The sequence below is a fragment of the Molossus molossus genome, unplaced genomic scaffold, assembly GCF_014108415.1.
Source record: "Molossus molossus isolate mMolMol1 unplaced genomic scaffold, mMolMol1.p scaffold_m16_p_8, whole genome shotgun sequence".
NCBI classification, from domain to species: domain Eukaryota; kingdom Metazoa; phylum Chordata; class Mammalia; order Chiroptera; family Molossidae; genus Molossus; species Molossus molossus.
In genome coordinates, this window is record NW_023425402.1 from 41,515,836 (window position 1) to 41,534,781 (window position 18,946).

Consider the following 18,946-nt stretch of genomic DNA (forward strand, 5'->3'; position numbering starts at 1 on the left):
TGAATACTATTTATTTTATATATCATTGATATGTGATAGTGTCAAAGATCTATTTGTATGTTTTGAGTTGCCAACTTAAAAAATTAATGTGTGTTTTCTGTCTTTAATAATAAGAAAATAGATTTTTAAATAAAATTCCAAAAATGACTGATTTCTTGCTCTTTGTACATAACTAGTCTGGTGGTAATTGACTTATAAAATGGGAACTGGAGCCCAGCCATTGTGGCTCAGTTGGCTGAGTGTCGTCCTATGCACCAAGAGGTGGCTGGTTAGATTCCCAGTCAGAGCACATGCCCAGGTTGCAGCTCAATCCCCAGTAGGGGCGTGTATCTCTCTCTCTCTCTCTCTCTCTCTTTCTCTCTCTCCCTCCCTCTCCCTTTCTCTCTTTCTAAAAATCAATTAAAAAACATATTTACAATGGGAATTGGAGTGCAGGATCAGGGAAGAGGTTAGATTACTGCAAATGCAGTAATACCAAGAATACAGAAAGAAAAGAGAGAAGCCTAATTACTTGGGTCAGAAATCTTACATGAAAAACTCTTTTCATTAAAATATAACCAAGTCCTGCTATTCTTCCTTATGAGGTGAGATGGGGAAAAAATGTATACTTAAACTAGCTTGCACCAGTGTCTCCTGATCATTTTTGCTTCTTCAAAAATGTTGCCAGTGAAGAGTACATCACAATTAAGGGTAGAATGGATGTAAACCCTGATACTGAGGAAGAATATTAAACACACACATGAATTTTCCTATTACAGTTCTACTTCTAGAAGTCCACTTGAAAGATAATTATTTCTTCAAATCATGTATGTTTAGTTATTAATGGTTTCTAATAGACCAAACCAGGTTTGACTTTTTCTAGTATGTTTAAATTTCTCATTCTTCAATTCACAGCCAGAAAGCCACATTCAGTAAATGTTTTCATGTTTAATCTCTCTGGATTAAGGCATAAAGCTTATTTAACTGAACTAAAAATATAATTGTCTAGAATAAAAACAGATAATGATTAATTCACTAATTTTAGAGAATTTGGTCTTTATTCAAAACGTAAGTTTCTTAACTATGATTAATAGGGACAATTTTATTCATTTCAAAAATGAAAATCATACAGTCACAAGGAGAGCAGAGGTAATTCTAAGCATTGTTACCAGACAATGAATCATCATAGCACATCTGACCTGAAAACAGCTTTAGAATTTTAAAAACCTAGGTTACTTGCTTGGTATGAAACAGCAAATTCAATTTTATCTGCTACTGCAATGCAGAATCTAAATGTTCTTGCTATCATGTCAAATGTAGCTCTAATGTTTTAGGGAGTTTATTTTCTGGATTTGGGGCAGAGGTGAGAGTCTGCAATTTGGCTCAAAATTACATGAATGTGTCTTTTGTGAAGCTATAGTCGAATGTAGAGGCTCTTCACTCCTGCAAAGAAAACCAGCCATTGTGCCATTGGGAGATATTTTGAAATTTCACAATCTACTGTAGAAGTAAACAAGAAAGAAAAATTTTCATGTCTCTTTTTGTCTTTCAAGTATTTCACTGAGACCTACAAGCCATTATATTGTAAATATATCCTTTGGCATACAACCAATATATATTTTTTCTGTCTCTAACTCCAGTAACTCTCTTTGTTGAGAGAGCAGCATGCTACCAGTGCCTTCTGGGGTCTATAATTTATCTGTATGGCATTTTGTGGTACAGACAATTAGTGTCTATTGGTCTTTCCTCCAATTGATTTAGAGCAAACTAAGGGCTATATACAATGTGAATTTTAACAACTGTTATTATGAAGGAATTAGAGATGAACACAAAAGTTTATAAAATTTTTAAAAATAAGAAATTGAAGTGATCTCAAAGTAGAGAAAGGGAGTTAGAGTTATCAACTTGGCACTTAAAAATCACTAATAATCTAAGACAACATTTGTAACTATTGCTTCATCAACTTTTAACAATGGAAGAAAACTGGATTCTGTAAAATGTAACAGTACCTCCCCCTAAAAGGACTGTTGAGAGGATTCAATCAGATTATATTTCTAAAGTATATGTCCTAACACAGGAAAACTTATGAAAAATAGCAGCTGAGAAAAGTAGTAGCAACAGTAAACAGAAGATTGGGATCTCAGTGTCATTTTTGTCCCCTACTATTGGCCTTGAGCATGTCATTTAATGTGTAGATAGAAATAAATTATAATCCCTACTGTACAGACATTTCCCACATTGTTATGAAATCAAGTGGAAAAATTAGGTGGAAGTATCCTGAAAAATATGACTAGTTGTTAAAATATATCATTACTTATATCTAGTAGTTCAACATCACAACCAATAAAGAAACCATTTCTAAGGCATCTCTGGAATATAATCATTCAGACCATGCTTAAATATCAAAATGATTAGTAACTCACTACCTGTAATGCCAGCTAGTTCAAGGCAGGCAGGGGCACACACCCATAGACAGTGACACATCTGTAACTTCTTACTCCTCTTCCTGCTATTTCCTTACTGTCAGTGGCCCATGGCCTATCTTAGTGGATGGTCAATGGCTGCTGAAGTTAGCAAACAAGGGCAGGGGGATGCATCCCAAAGTTTTTCTTTTTTATTTGTTTGTTTGTTTTATTTAGAATGCCCTTTTTAATAGAAAGAATTATATAAAAATTTACAAAGATGCATTTATGAATAACTCTCATGAGAATTGGAGACAGAGCCTCCTTCACAGAAGTTTCACCAATACTTCAGAGTCAAAGGAGGGGTCTGCAATGCCTGGAAAAGGAATTCCAAGATCCACGAGGTGGACATTAGTTACGAGTGATGAGGAAATGTCAAGGTGGCTGTGTATGCTGGCAAACTCACCCTCAACATCCCTGGGAAAGGAACCCCAAAGAGATCCCAGCTGCAGAAAATAACATCATGGCCAAGGACTGATTCCTTCAGTACAACAGAAACTAGAGGAACACACTCCTTTTCAGGATTGTTTATACATTCAACATACTGTAGACAGTGGAGAAAATGTGTTTTGCTTGCTAACAACTAGCTTCTGATGCTGATGTGATATATAGCCTTTAATGTGACCCATACATATTAGGTTAGCCAGAATACACTGGACTTCATCAATGTCCACGTCTTCCACTTGCATAAATTTTAAGGCAACTAGAAAAGCATCCAGAGATTATTAGTGTGTTTTGAGTAACAAGTACACTTTCTTAAAAAGATTCCTGTAGGTGATAATCTTCAGTTTTTCGGGGATAAGGAAGATGCCAAAGCAAATAAAAATGGTCTCATGCTTCGTGAGAGCCTCATTCAATAGAAAGAAATTGCCTTCACTTACAGCTTTGGTTACTTCAGCAAACTGCATGAGATGGTACTTCTTCAAAAGCTCCATGGTTGGTATATGACCCAATAGCATTTTTACTGGAAGTAAATCAGTCAAAATCATCCTTTTGTTCTTCTGACTTAAACGATGACAGTGCTCAGAGGCAAAGGACAGGTACTCCTCGGCTTGCTTAAAGTCACTATCAAACACAGCCTTTCGTCCAACATAGTATCTGCATGTAACCCTCTGTGCTGCACTATAATCATCTTTCGGGTTTGGGCTGTGGATGGCTCTGATGAGAGGTTTACACAAATGAAGCTTGTTGGTCTTAAAGTAAATCTTGAATAACTGATTCACCAGGAACAGCATCGCCCACTTCTTAGAATCCTCTACACCAGCACAAGTGTCACTGGCACAGACGAGAAACAGCTCATCAACAATTCAGCTGCTTTTTCCAGCATGTCTCCAACTTTGCCTTTTCTTTTCTTAACCAACTGCTGATCTGCATAATTGGCAAATACTCAAAGGTCAGGTGCCACTGCACATACGTGACAGGCAGAGCCCAGTTTTCTTCTTTGTGGGCCTGAAATGTCCGCAGGAATGATTGTACAATGACAGTCTGGTATCTGTATGCCTTTATGAAGTCATGGCTCCCCACCGTGTAAGTGCACCTCAAATGAGCTGCAAACATTTCGTCATAAGGGGGTTCCAAAACTTGTTGACGCTTCTCTTCCGGAGAGGCCAGCTAAAGCTGTGGGTTGGCAACATGAGGACGCTTGAAAGACACCAGCTCCGCACAGGATCCCCCATCTCTGGTATCCATTGCTTCATAAACCTGCTGCAGGCACTGGTTGATAGTGATGTGTGCCAAGGCAGCACCCACCGCCAGGCCCAAAGTTCTTCATTCTTTTCACTAGAATCTATTCAGACAACCAACAGTTGACTACACACAAAGAAATTTAAAATAATCTACATGAGAATTGATGGGAAGAGAAATCTATGAGCAATTACTCTTTCAAGTCTTATTTTGACACTACAGACAGAATATCTGGGGGAGTTTGATTAAGGAAATGATTGGTGTTCCTCTAAAATGTATTATTTATTTGGTTATCACATTCTAACTGGCCCTAATAAAAATAATTTGCTTTCTCTTTCAGGCATGTACACCTTTTGTTAAAGTTGACTACACAATGGAGTAGTGTAAAATTTTTAAAGTCAGATAGATTATAAAGGCATAGAAAGAGAGAAAGGAAGTATAACAGTGGCAAATGCTTTTAGAATCTGAAAATATGATGGAAACTGAGAAATTAGACCAACTCTTCATTTACTTGGAAGCCTAAGTGTGATATTCACCTATGAACTGGGTTGCAGATTTTAAAAGGAGCCGTACGCTGATCAGGACCGTGACTATGGAATGACGCTTCTTCCACGCTTCATTATGGAGATGCTATGTGTGAAAGTAAGCGCTGCTCTCGACCTTAAACAAAATAATTACACTCTAACTATAAGATGAGCAAGAGTACATAATAGTATATTGCTGCTGTGTTATTAAACAGTCACTTAAATGCTGTATTATTTCACAGCTATATGGCATAATTACATGCTAGATGAGAACATTTTACAAACTGCCTGTATAAAAAACAATTTGAGAGTATTTAAAAAAGCATCAAACATTTTTAAGTAATATCCTACAGAGTTTAACTAAAAACTGCAAATAGCAATGAAACCATGTCAAGACGGATCACAGACACAAGGCTAAAGATGATAAATGTGACTGTGAATTAAAATTCCACAAGTCTAAACTTAGATTGACATCTACATTGATCCAAAAATTTTCCTAGCATCAGGCAAAATGTGTGATAGGCAATCATGAAAGAATCTAAGACTTTTTAAATGTGAACATAAAAGGAGTTCAGTGCTAACTTTTCAGTATTAAATATAGTATGTGTCTTATCATTCACACTCATGTGAGATATTAATAGAATCCACATTGATATGAAAGTTAAACAAATTGGAAAATTTAACTGATGTTGAAGTTAGAAAGACTTGACCAGAGTTTTGAGGGAAACTTGAAATTATCATCAAGTAAAGGTAACACATATGTTGGTCTGAGAAACCTCAGTATGCCCTCCTAATAAAGCCTATCCCCACATATAACCTTGTTTGGAAAAAAACATTTACTAGATTTGAAATGTGGATGCTAAATAAAACATTTTAGAATACAGAAAATTAGAACCAAACTATTTGCTTTTCAGCTGAACTGGTTGGTAAGCATGAGCCTCAGACTAAAATACAAAATTGTAGTTTTCAATATAAAATGGTATGTATTTTAATAAAATTACTGTAGAAGAAAATGAATGAAAACAGAAGTTTAATAGTCAAATTTCTAAAATTGTACTACTTTTCATTGTTAACAACTTAGGTATGTTCAAATAATTGACTTATTTCAAAATTGCCGGAAAGGAAACAAATTTGGATCTGGCCATCCAAATGCTGTTCTCTATGTTTCAAATCTAGAATGTATCACTTTTTCCGTCGGCAGCTGGGAGGCTGGGCAGTGTATTGCCACTTGTATTAGATGTAAACTCATGACAGAATCCTATATATAAGGAGGCCTGAGAGTTCTTTATTGTGGCCAGAGGAATAGTTCAGCAGACTACAGGAGATCACATTATCCAAGGAAGCCGGATCTTAGTTATCGTTAATAGCATTTTCCTTTTCCAGCCCCTAGGCAGAGCTCACTGTTGTACCTGACCCTGCCAACACCTAGGCCTATTTTCCCTCATTGGAAAAGTCCAATGTCAGCCAAAAGTCAATATTAGAACTGGGAAATTTTTTAAATATATGACCAACCTTTCTATTCTCTCTGGATTCTCCCTAAATTAATAAGGTAATGTTTACTTTCAGTGTCAAAAATTAGTAGAGAAGCTTTTCGCTCTAAGAAAAGCATGAAAACGTTGTCTTTAGATTTTCATATTTATATTTCTAATGCTCATTTGTCTTTGGTCAGTTGTATATCAGGGTTGGTTGCATATTAGTTGGGAGAAATGTATTATTAAAATGTCTAGAATTAGGGCGTGAAGTGATGTAACTCTTAAAGAAAGGTAGCTAAATCAATCATTTATGTGCAAGATTAAAGTTCCACATTAATAAGATATTACATTGTATTGCATTCATAAGCACCTCATCTTTTCCTCCCAAAGTTTATTCTCTCTCCTCTCTCTCTCTCTTTCTCTCTTTCTCATGCACGCACGCACGCACACACACACACATAAATGTGTGTTAGAAGAGCAAGGAGATAAAAAAATTTTAGAACAAAATGTAACTAATAAAAATTAAGTATGTATTCTGTTTTATTGAATTCTTATCTTCTGGGCTAGGGAGTAGCATATATTTAATAGAAAAGGGATCAGGGACACTACCTAAATTCAAAAGCAGGCAAAATAGTGAAAGAACTGGGATTAGAACTTGAGTCCTTAACATGTAACCAAGTTTCCTTTACACTTGGTTAAGTCCTCTTAGGAAAGTATTGTTTTAAGCAATAGGACAGTATTTTTAAGACATAACTTCCCCTTATTTAAAAAAAAAGTAATGCCCTCTAGTGGCTGCCTTTAAAACAGCACTAAATTTACAAGGTCATCTTTAGAAATGGACACTAAATGGTGGACACTAAAAAGTCACCTCACTCTTCTTGGATAGAGAGGGGCGAGATTGTTAAATGACAAGAATCTAACACACCACTACATTTAAAGAAATCAGGTCAACTAGAGGAAAGGGCATTGGGGCTGAAAGCTAAGTCCTCGCCCTGATATAAGTTGTCATTTAGCCATACTGTGTATGTTGCTGCCATGAAATTAAAGAAATAACTATTTGGATTGATAATAAGAAAAATCAATTCCATTTGTATTCAAAAATCCATTGTTTATACTTTTTCATCAACCAGTCTTCACCAATTCTCCTTCCTCTTGTTGATAACAAATTTGATACTGTTTTTAGTCCTTTCTTCTCTTTTAACAATATTAACAATATTCCTTCCTTTTATTTATTTATTTTTTTAATCCTCATCTAAAGATATGTTATCATTGATTTTTAGAGAGAAAGAAAAAAAGATCAGTTTCCTCCCGATCAAACCCACAACCTAGATATGTGCCCTGACTGGGAATTGAATCCACAGTCTTTTGATGTACAGGAGGACACTCCACCCAACTGAGCCAACCAACCAGGGCAAGAATTCCTTTTCTAACCTCACCCACAATAAACTCTTGGGCATTTTCTCCCACCTCGCCCCTTTCACACTGAAACCAAATTGCCTGATTTCTTCTCTACATACATGAAGCACACCCACCTCTGAATTCCAAATTCTACGTATCACTCAGACCTTATTCTAATGCCTTCTTCCTGAGGTTTTTATTGCCCCTCCTAGCTAGTACTTTCTCCACTCATTGGAACTTCCACAGAAATTTATACATGCCTCTTTTAGGGTATTTACAATTTTCCTCAAACACACACTTGCCCCCAAAGTAGTTTCACATTTGATGGACCACCACTGAGTGAGTACCCCAGGGCTACAAATGGAGTCACCAACCTTGTCACATCTCCTTGTTGGCTCTCCTTTGTACCACCACTGCCATTCTGCTTTCCACTAATTACCACCTGAATCCCCTTTGGGACTATTGATGTACCTGGTGCCTGATATTCCTTGTCCAACTGAGAGAGAATTCTTTGAGCCCCTTTTGTGTTACATTCAGATACAGGCCCACCAAATTAGTTTGGAGACCCCAATATCTTACCTAAAAGTACTACGTGTGGTGTCTACATACAGCTTGTTTGTAGATATATGTACATGGTGGTCTGAGCCAGAAACCAATCTATGTCACACTGAAACTCTCTCCCACTGGACAACTAAGCCCTCATTCTTATGTCAGTACTTATAGTGTAGACTCAAACTGGATTTTGTTTGCCCATCTCCTCTTCACCTGTTCTAATTCTCAAATTAAAGGGAAGGCCCTATGCCTATGTCATTATTATTTCTCCTATCAACCTAAGCACAGTGCTTCACACACAATAGAACTAAGTAAAAACCTGAAAAATAATGATAGACTACAACACCAAATTCCATTTTTATCTACTTCTCATAAATCAATATATCCCTTCCATGTTTATATAGTTTTGTGTTAAGTTTTATATATGTAAATGATACGAAAGAATATAAGTAAACCATTATGCTAAAAATGCTCCCCCAAATTTTATCATAGACTGTTAGTGTTATTATATGGAAAATATACTCTATCACTGACTTCCATTAAAATCAGAGTACATTAAAGGGAAATGGAGAGCAAAGGGTTTTTGCTTTCCAAAGCTTTGTTCTACTTTAAATAAGTAGGAAGTTTAAATTTATGTAAATAAATACATATAAGATATTTGCATGGAGGTAAATCTTTGTTTCCTATGCTTTGCAGCCTATATTTTTGGGCTCTGTCAGATGGAACTAAGCCAGGGTAGAAAATTGTACATTTTCAGGGTTTTGCTTTGGGGTAAGATTTTTCTTGGTTCTGCATAGGGGGAATGTTCTTCTGGTGGATGGGTCCATATTAAATATCATTCACGAATGTCAAAACAAAGTACTCACAAAGTCCAAGCTTGGGGAACAAATACAAGACACAGTGAGGAAAATAAGAAATAAATGTTTATGAGCTAAGGTTATTGGATTTCTTTTACTATTAAACAAAATTTATAAGAGAAAAATGTGGTGTCTTCTGTGCAACAGACCAACTTAAAAGATTTTTTTATAACTGTTCTCATCACAGAACCAAAATAATAATAATAATAATAATAACTGTAAAGACAATCAGAATAGTCTTTATTATAATTAGTGGAAATATGCTGGGCATTTTATTACTCCCATGAAGAATATTTGGACACTCAGTAACCGATTATTATAGCCAGTAGTACCTCTAGTTGGGAACTGTCATTTTATTAACACTTGCATCCTACATCTTAAAATGAACAGCAAATTAAGTTATTTTTGTGGTATGAAAGAGTCTGATAGATATTACCCAATTCCCCTTTTACTTTCTTAGTTGTACTCTAATTTTATTTCAAGATATTGCAACTGGACAAAAAAAAAAAAAACTATATTTTCTACCTCTTTGAAGCTAGGTGGCCATATTTTGTTCTATTTCTATATGCTAAATTTCTCATAGTTTAAAATTATATTTTTCCAAACCTTCAGACATTTTCTTCTTGACTATTTGGATAAAATACTACATGAAATCCTGACCTCTTGAAGTTTCCAATACAAGTTTTCAAAACATCTCTGGTAAAAGGACATGGAAGATAGAAAATTTTTAAATAAGTTTTACATTTTGATTTGCATTGAATGTTGTCTTGTTCTTTACTTTTCTGTTTCACTTTCTCTCTTTGTGGCAATTTTGAAGTTTAATATTTCCATGAATAGGAAAGTCTTAGTATGGAATAGGAACCCAAAGAATATGTCCCATGAGATGAATTCTTATGGAGAGTGGGTAAAGCGAAAAGAGGGTTATTTTTTCCAGCCTTTTTGAGATATAACAGTGTAAATTTAAGGGGTAGAATGTGATGAATTTATATATATAAATGATTACCACAATAAGGTAAGTTAGCACATCCATTGTTCATAGTTACCTTTTTTGGGGTGATGAGAGGGTAAGAACTTTTAATATCTATTATTTTAGCCACTTTCAAGTATACAATACAATATTATTAAAAATAGTCACCATGTTGTATATTAGGTTCCCAAAACATATTAATCTTATACCTGGAAGTTTTTGTTTTTTTTTTATCACCTTAACCCATTTCCCCCATTCTGCCTCCCCTGGCAACCACCAATCTAATCTCTGTTTCTATGAGTTTGGTATTTTAGATTCCACATATGAGATCATACAATATTTTTCTCTGACTTATTTCACTTGGTATAATGTCCTCAAGTTTCATCCGTGTTGTCTCACATGGCAGGATTTATCTCTTTTGTATGGCTGAATAATATATATAATATATTTATTACACGAGTCACATTTTCTTTAATCATTCACCAGGGAACACTTAAGTTGTTTCCATGGCTTGGCTACTGTAAATAATGCTGCAGTGAACGTGGAGGTGAGACATTTCTTCAGGGCAGTGATTTCATTTTCTTCAGATATATACCCAGAAGCAGGATTGTTGAATCATACGGTAGTTCTACTTTTAATTTTTTTAAGAACCACCATACTGTTTTCAAAAGTGACTGCACGAATTTACATTCTCACAGACAGTACACAAAGGTTCTCTTTTCTACACATCTCAATAGAACGTTACCCGTTGTCTTTTTGATGATAGCCATTTTATCAGTTGTGAAATGATACCTCATTGTGATTTTGATTCCCTTTCCCTGATGATTAATGATGTTGAGCACCTTTTCAGTTACCTATTCGCCATTTGTATAACTTCTTTGAAAAAAAAAATGTCTATTCAGGTTATTTGCCCATTTTTAATGAATTATTTGTTTTTACTATTGACTTGTATGAGTTCCTTATATATTTTTATATTAACCTCTTATCAGATATATTATTTGAAAATATTTTTCCCACTCCATAGGTTAGATTTTCATTTTGTTGATTATTTCTTTTGCTGTGTAGAAGATTTTGAGTTTGATATTGATTTTTGCTTTTGTCGTTTATACTTTTAGGGTCATATCAAAAAAAAAATTGTTGCCAAATCTGATGACAAGTTTTCCCTTATGTTTTTATTCTAGGAGTTTTATGGTTTCAGGCTTTATATTTTTAACTCTTTATCCACTTCAAATTAATTTCTGTGAGTGGTGTAAGCTAAGGGTTCAAATTCATTTTTCTGCATGTAGTTATCAAACTTCCCATCATTTATTGAAGGGAATATCCTTTTCCCCCATGAGTATGCAGGCTCCCTTATAATATTAGTTGTCATAAATACAGATGTTTATTTCTGAGCTCTTGATTCTGTTCCATTGGAGTATGTGTCTGTTTTTATTCCAGTGCTATATTGTTTTGGTTAGTGTGGCTTCGTAGTATAGTTTGAAATCAGGAAGTATAATGCCTCCAGCTATGTTCTTATTTCTCAAGATTGTTTTGGCTATTTAGAGTCTTTTGTGGTTCCATACAAATTTTAAGATTGTTTTTATATTTCTGTAAAAGTGCCATTAGAACTTTGATAGGGATTGTATTGAATCTATAGAGGACTTTGGGTAGTATGGACATTTGAACAACAATGATTCCTCTGATTTGTGAACACAAGATATCTTCCCATTTATTTTTGTCTCCTTCTATTTCTTTCATCAATGTCTTACAGTTTTTAGTGCACAGATCTTTGGTTAAATTTATTCCTAAGTATTTTATTGTTTTTGATACTATTGTAAATGGGGTTGCTTTCTTCATTTATTTTTCAGAGTGTTTGTTGTTAGTGTGTAGACATGCAACCGAATTTTTTTAATTCTCACCCAAGGACATGCTTAGAGAGAGGCAGGGGTAAAGAGAGAGGGAGGGAGGGAGAAAGAGGGGGGATGGGAATGTGCCTCCTCTTCTAAGTTTCAAAGAATTTGAGAAGGATTGGAATTAATTCTTCTATAAAGGTTTGGTAGAATTCATCAGGAAAGTCATCAGGTCCTAGATTTTACTTTGTTGGGAGGTTTTTTATTACTGATTCAATCTCCTTATTCATTGTTGTTGTGTTCAGATTTTTTCTCTGTGATTCAGTATAGGTAGTTTTTATGTTTCTAGGAATGTATACACTTCTAGTTTTTCCAATTGTTGGCATATAATTGTTCATAGTAGTCTCTTATGATCCTTTGTGATATCAATTGCAATGTTTCCTCATTCATTTATAATTTATCTATATTTTTACTCCCCCGCACACATTTTAAATTATTGATGTTATAATTTACATTTTTATATTATGTATCCAGTAAAAAATTACTGTAATTATAGCTATTTTAATACATTTGTTTTTAACTTTAAACGAGTTTTAAATGATTTACATACCATTACAATATTACAGAATATAAATTTAACTATGTATTTACCAGTGACTTTTATGCATTCATATATTTATGTTGGCAGGGCTACAGGTTGTTCTCTGCAACTGCTCCCAGTCAAGTGAGGTCTCAGGCTTGTGCTCCCTAACCAGATGATGCCACTGGCTGTACTCTGTGTGCAGGTGGGGTTGCAGGTTGTGTCCTGACATTGGGCAAAGCCACCAGCTGGGCTTTATAATTGTGTGGGCTGTTGGCTGTGCTCTGCTGCTGTTGGATGAGGTCAATGGTTAGGCTCTCTGGTCAGCAGCAACTTCCAGCTGTACCCTGCAGTTGGTTGCACCTGGAGACTGTCTCCATGGTTTTTCTAGGTTGCTATCCAGGCTGCCTGGTCTGGTGAGGCTGTAGGCTATTCTCTGCAATTAGGTGGGGTCACTTGCTGGGCTCCCAGTCTAGGCCAGGTGGCAGTTGTGTTCAGCAGTCAGGCAAGGTAATAGGCTGGGCTCTGCAGCTGGGTGGAATTGTAGGCTGTGCTCTGTGACTGGTGGTATTATAGGCTGGGCTCAAAGGCTACTCAGAATCCTAGTAATGAGGGTCCAGAAGCTATGCTCATCAGCTAGACAGGGCTGCTGGCTTGGCTCCCTGCCCAGGAAGACTATAGGATGTGCACCATAGCTGCAAGGTATCTGCCAAGTTTTTCAGAGGGGCAAGACTAGAGGCAACTCACAGCACTTGGGCAGGCCTACAGATTTGCTCCCCTGCCTGGGTGGGGCCATCGAAGGCTCTTCACAGCTAGTGTGGCCTATTGGCTGGGGATCCAAATCAAGGAGAATTGCCAACTGAGCTCCCTGGCTAGACAGGGCTACCAGCTGGGCTCTGAAGATTGTCATACCTGCTTGGGTGCTTCCCCAAATAAGAATGCATCCACCAAGATCTGAGTGCTGTTTGCTGTACCACCCACTTCTCTGTCACTATCTGCCCCCCAGTGGTTGAGCTCTGAAGATTCCCCCAGTGATCCTTTTGAGATGAGATCCAAGTGGACCTTCCAGGAAGCATTCTACAGTGCTGGGAAAGTTAGATGTCCACCTTGGTTTCTCTTTGTCCTTTTGTAGAAACCATAGGCATGGGGGTGGGGGGGCACTAGGTGCAATGCTGTGCTGACCTGGAGGAGGGGTGATGTGGTCAAAATGAAGCCACTCCTCTTACCCTTAGAATGTGATCCTTCTCCTTTAGGGGGGGTACTTCAGTCTCACCCTGCATTCTGGGATTTTCACAATGATGTCTTGTCTATGGATAGTTGCTAGCTGATCATGTGAGGGGAACTGATATCAGGAACAACCTATGCCAGCAACTTAATGATGTCACATGTCAGAAAGAAGGTTTTATAAACAGTGATGAAATGGAAGGCTAAGTCATGATGATAAAAGGCATTTAGTCATAAGTCTAAAATGTTGAGGGGGGTGCCCTATCCGGTTTGACTTAGGGGTTAGAGTCCCGGGTTCGGTTGTGGCACATACCTTGGTTGTGGTTTTTCTCTGGCCCCGATTGGGGTTGGGAAGCCACTCAATGTGTCTCTCTCACATCGATGTTTTTCTCTCTCTCTTCCTCCCTCTCTCCTCCTGTTCTACCTGAAGATGAATGCAAAAATGTCCTCAAGTGAGAATTTAAAAAAAAATAAAAATAAAATAAAAAGTTAGGGGAAGGTGATTTGACAAATACCACATTTTCTAACAAGGCCAGAGGGAAGTGAAGGGGAGCAATTTTTCTACAGTTGCAATCAGAAAGTTAGAGATCATGATACGAATGAAAAACTGAAGCTCAGGGAGTTCAGTGCCTGATCCCGCGTTGCCGAGCTAATAGGGCGCTCTCACCACTTCACAGTACTGTCTTGGGTGAACATGATGTGGGGAAGCTTTTGAAACTCCGGTCTAGAAACTGATTTCCGTGCAGACACCACAGAAATCTATTAGAGAAAACATAAGTGCCGAGGCAAGATATCCGGAAGGAAACATAGTTTGCATCAGAGGGAAATCACTTGTCTCACTTTCCTCACTTTCTATAGAGGGACAGTTGAGCCTCCCACGCCCATCCCAATGAGGAGGTGGCAGAGTGATGAAGAGAAAAGTTCTGAACTCTCAACATTCATAAAAGGAAAAGAAAAAATATGATTAGTTAGCATCTGAGATATAATCACCATTTCACAAGGGGGTGATATCACTGCATCACAAGAGCAGATTAGACTGCCTCTCATTCTCTGTTCTTGTCTTCACCCTGAGAGCCATGAATGAGCTTAGAGCCTGGTCTACCCACCTCTGCCCACAGGGAGGTCCCAATGTGGGGAATTGATGGTTTTAATTGAAGAGGGACAATATATATATTGTCGAAATAAAGAAATAAGCAAGCCCTGAGAAAAATTAGAATTCCAGGCAGAAAGTAATTTAAATCAGTTTGCTGTTTAAAAATACAAATATCAGACAGAAACAAAGTATTTGAGTTCCCCTCAGCAATACTTATACTAATTTTTGAAGCAGGGAGAGACCCTAAAATCAATCATGAGAAAGAGATTCAGAGGTGATTTGCGACACCAAATTAGATCAATTTGAGTGAGAGAAGGCACTGACGTCAAGGTTTTTGCTATTTGGGACCCAAATAAACAAATAATATATCACAAGCCCACAAAATAATGGCCTTTGTGTATGCCTAGACTATTACATTTAATTTGGGGAATCTTAGTGTAACAAAGATGTAGATAAAATAAAAGATCTGCAGGAGAGCTACTTAGAGAAAGAGAGGTATTGATTTATACTCTTGATGTACAGATTAAAGACACTAAGTATGTATGAGCCTGAATCACTGATCATAAATATTTAAAGGATACATATCCAAGAAAAAAAAATGATTTAGGAACACAAACTGATAAATACAATCGAATTACTGATTTTGGGCAAATTAATTTGATCTGTGCCCTAACTGGAGACCTTTCTTCCTCATGGCTGGATGAGTGCTTAATCACTATAGACATAGTGCTATGTGCTTTGCTTTGAAAAAACTACTCCACCTACCCAAAATCTTGAGAAAGATTTTCATCTTGCTTTACCAGAAATTGAAATTATTGCCATGTATGAAGTATTGACCTAAGGCATTATCTCCAAAAATTTCTCTGATATCGTGTATGTGTTATTTTGAAGGGGGAGAAACATCCTAAGGTCTGCTTAGAACATTAGCCTTAGTCTGTTCATAAAGATAGTCAGTTTCTATGTTAGAAAGGACAGTAACATAGCCTCTAAGGAGAAAGTTCTAAGAAAACTAATTTCACTGGAACTATGACCTCTGCTTAGCCTTGATAAGCCTGTACAGAGCTAAACAACATAATCTTGGGAAATATGAAGGGCAAGCTCAAAAAATAGAAGCTGGTTGGAAAATATGGTACTATTAAGAGGAAGAACATTTCAGAATTCTCAAATACTATGTTTTAAGTTAGGAATTTGAAAATTGGTTAAGAATGACTTTGCCATTTATGTGTCTGGGGGGAGCTCCTGCAATAATGTCAACATTAAAATTTTTTTTTAATTAAAAATAAAAAGCAACTCTGTATCTCCAACACGTGTTCTTAAGACTGTTATTCAGAGGTTGACAATCTATAGTCTGAAAGTCAAATCCTGTTTTTGTAAATACAGTTTTATTGAAACACATCCCTGCTCATTGGTTTGTGGATTGTTTGTAGCTGCTTTTCCCAGGCAACTCTACTGCAACAATAGACTGAAGTGGCTGCAACAGAAACTGTATGACTTGCAAAGGCTACAATATTCACTATTTGACACTTTATAGCAAATGTTCAGTAAAAATCTGTTCTAGTTCTCTGGGGTGTTAATAGATATTAACTGATTGAAAGTTTGGGAGATACTTGGTTAAGTAAAATTAGGATTTGCTTGTAAGATTTCTGACAAATTTCAGTGGTGTATAAAATGATCAGTTCAAAGAAAAGAAAATTAAACTTTTATTAGGGTGGGGAGAGGCTAAAAATCAGAAGAAAAATACAAGGGAGAAGATATTACACTATACTTTAAGGATGTATAGATATTCTCTCCTTGCAGAAAGTGTAGAGAATGCCATTTTAGAGAGAGAGAGACCAGCATCTCTATAAAATAGAATTTTTGTTTAGAAACTACAGAAGACACTTAGTTGAAGAAGTAGGCAAAGTGCATATCCCTGGCCATCAGTGATATGTGAAGGATCTATGAGAAACAGGATTATTGGCCAAATTAGAGAGAGACATTACATACCATCTGTCTTGGCATCACACGAAATGATAAAGCAAATCAGCAATGCTCCCATTTGCTCCAAGGGCAAGAATTTGAAAACTAAAATGTAATATGAAATCCAGAAAGAACAAGGAAAATTTTAAGTGATAATTTACATTGTAGCCTCCCTTCTGGGGCAATTTTCACTTCTCGTTTGGATAATGAATGAAGAAATTACTTGTAATATGATGGTTGCCAGGAATTTTGACTTTAGAAAAAAGAACATAAATTTCATGGAGGAGAGGTATTTCCAATTTGCCTGACAAATTTCCACAATGTTAGCCTGGATGCATTTGGAAGCCCAACCAATAAAAATTGTCTGGCACTGGGGTTGGCATGATACACAGCTAGAGAGGGACAAGACATAAAATAAAAAAGATGAATTGGAAACCACAGATAAACTGAAGGCCAGCAGACACCTGATAAACAGTTGGTTATTAGTGTACATGGCATTTTATATTTCAGGATGATAACAAGGGCTCTGGTAAAGGCTATTATGGGAAAGATCTAGAAATATTAACAAATATACTTTCAATTCATAATTTTCAAATTCTGTCTTAATTTTCAAAATATTTTTCTTTCTCTGCCCCACTGATTTTTCTCCTGGTAACCTTCCCACATATCCCCACTCTTTGGTTTTTCCAAGTTCGTTCCCTTTACTCAACCGAGGGTCTGATTACAGAGCAAGTACACGGACTGAGCAGACAGGGGCTCTCTGCTATGAGGCCTCTCAACCATTCTCTTTCACCTAAAACTGTCTTCAGACCTCAAACAATTTTCTCTTCTTTCCCTTCTGAAAAGAAGAAATGACCTTGCTGCTTTCCAAGGCTGGACTTCCAACCTGTCACTTTTCATCCCATTTGACTCCCAGAACTTGCTTCATAACTTCTCTCTTTTTTCATTACCTTCATTCTTATCTTCCCCGTTGGATTCTTCCCTCATCTACAAATACGCTAAAGGTGCTCCCGTTCTAAATAAATCATTCCTTAACTCTGTCTCTCTGCCTTTCTTCTCTGCATTCCTCTGAACACTCAAAGGAATGATTCTCCCTTAATTTCTCTATCCTTTATCATTTTCTTTCACCTTGACTCCTAGTCTAGTTTCTATCTACATTACTTTACTAAAATGCTTTCTTAAAAATCACAATATCATTGCCAAATACAACAGGGTTGACTCCCTATCCAGCCTTATTAGAAGCATTTGAAAATATTAACCTTATGCTCCTTAATGAAACTCTTACCTCTTTTGGCTTCAGTGGTCCTGAATTCTTCATCCTATTTTTTCCTTACTCTTCCTCCCCCACCAGGTACACAACACGTTCTTTAAAGCTTTGTTCTTTCTTCTGTTCTCTTCTCTATACTCTGCTCTTTGAAGCCTTTATCCCCTCACACTGGACTATCCTACCAGCACCCAAATTTGACCTTGCTGCTGTCCTCTCACCTCTCCCATCCATCCTTTAAACTGGCCCTAGGATTATTTTACTAAAACAAAGGTCAGATCATCATAGCAATAATAGCAACACTTAAGGTCTGTACCATTATGCTTATTTCACAGGCTAATATATTAGGATTCTAAGAAGGTAAAAGACTTGTCCAGAATCACATTTTATAAAGGTCTAAGATGATATCTGAACATGATATCTTTGATTTACCAAATGTTACCCAGCATCTACCATGACACCCCCCTCCTACCAACACTCTTATTCAGGAGCTTAGGGTTTGTTACCCAGAACCCCCTACCTTTCTACCTCATCTCCCACTGTATACACAGAATTGTGCAAAAGTAGTTTTACAGTTGTTTGTATAGAAAATAATGCAATAATTAATGAATAATAACACAAGAATAAACTCTGTGTTTTGCATACTCACAACTATACTTTTGCTCTGCCCTGTAGTAGTATATGTGAAGTGACAAAAGATAAGCACTGCAAAAAGTTTATTGTTATTTATATCATCATTATTCTCAACTTGCTGGGGGTATCAAAACATCATACCCTTTATTTACTTTCTGAATCCACATAAAAGATTCAACTAGATCGTCAAAGGCCCCCACATATGAAGTGTATTGCTCCTGTAACATGTCTGCTTTGAAAAGTGCTTCATTCTGCTTGTGACTATGTCCTTCCCTCTAGACTCTTAATTTCTTGAGACAGGTTGTGATTTTAAAAATTCTGTTCTCCCCTTCCTAACCAAAACACTGATTTACACCTGTTGTGTATATAAAAGTATGCTTGTCGATGTAAATGCTTTTGTCTTTATTTTACAGATTCATACTTGCATCTTGGCTAGAGTTCATAACTTTATCAAAAGGTGAGTGAGGTGA

General features: G+C 36.6%; 1 pseudogene; it reads right to left on the reverse strand.

The window, feature by feature from the left end:
- Positions 1-2,977: 2,977 nt before the first annotated feature.
- Positions 2,978-18,703, reverse strand: LOC118620708 (annotated as a pseudogene).
- Positions 18,704-18,946: the final 243 nt, after the last annotated feature.